Source organism: Danio rerio, chromosome 18 (genome assembly GCF_049306965.1).
Source record: "Danio rerio strain Tuebingen ecotype United States chromosome 18, GRCz12tu, whole genome shotgun sequence".
Lineage (NCBI taxonomy): Eukaryota > Metazoa > Chordata > Actinopteri > Cypriniformes > Danionidae > Danio > Danio rerio.
The window spans coordinates 53971382-53972396 of NC_133193.1; positions in this window are offsets into that span (position 1 = coordinate 53971382).

Consider the following 1015-nt stretch of genomic DNA (forward strand, 5'->3'; position numbering starts at 1 on the left):
ACACAGTTTTGGTCCATCTTTTATTCTTAAATGATATTTGTTATAAAACAGGCGTGTAGAGAGCGCTCGCAGCACAGATACAGCACACACACTCAACTAAAAGTGCCAAACACAGATGAAGATTAGCATTAGCAAAGCCGTTACACACACACACACACACACACACACACACACACACACTTCATCAACTCCACCGCTCCTGTGTGGATTGTCATTGGATATACTTGAGCAACACACACACACACAGACACAGAAATCATGCACTCACAGAAGAATACACACACACACGCGATTAACGAGACATGAACACACACACACACACACACACACACACACACACACACACACACACACACACACACACACACACACACACACACACACACACACACACACACACACACACACACACACACACACACACACACACACACACACACACACACACCCTTCAGCAGGCCGCTCTGAGCGCTGCACGTTTTGGCCTTCATTTACTGTGTTTGAGATCAAACATCACTGATACACTCCTGATGAAGCTGCAGATGGAGGAGGAGGAAGATCTGCTGTGTGTGCCACTCTCACACACACACTCACACATACACAATGTATGCACACACTCACATATGATCGCAGGCACACATACATACTTCAGCACATTGAGTGCGTGCACACACACACACTCACATATGATAGCATACTCACATACTCAAGCATGCACACACATACTAGAGCATCAGCGCACACACATACTTAAGCGCACGCGCACACACACACACACACACACACACACACACACACACACACACACACACTCGAGCAGACGCATACACACTTGAGCGCACACACACACACACACACATACATACTCGAGCATACACACATACTTGAGCGCACACACATACACACACACTTAAGCAAACACATACTTGAGCACACGCGCACACGCACACACATGGTCGAGCATGCACGCACACACACACATACTTGAGCACACACACACACACATATATACTTG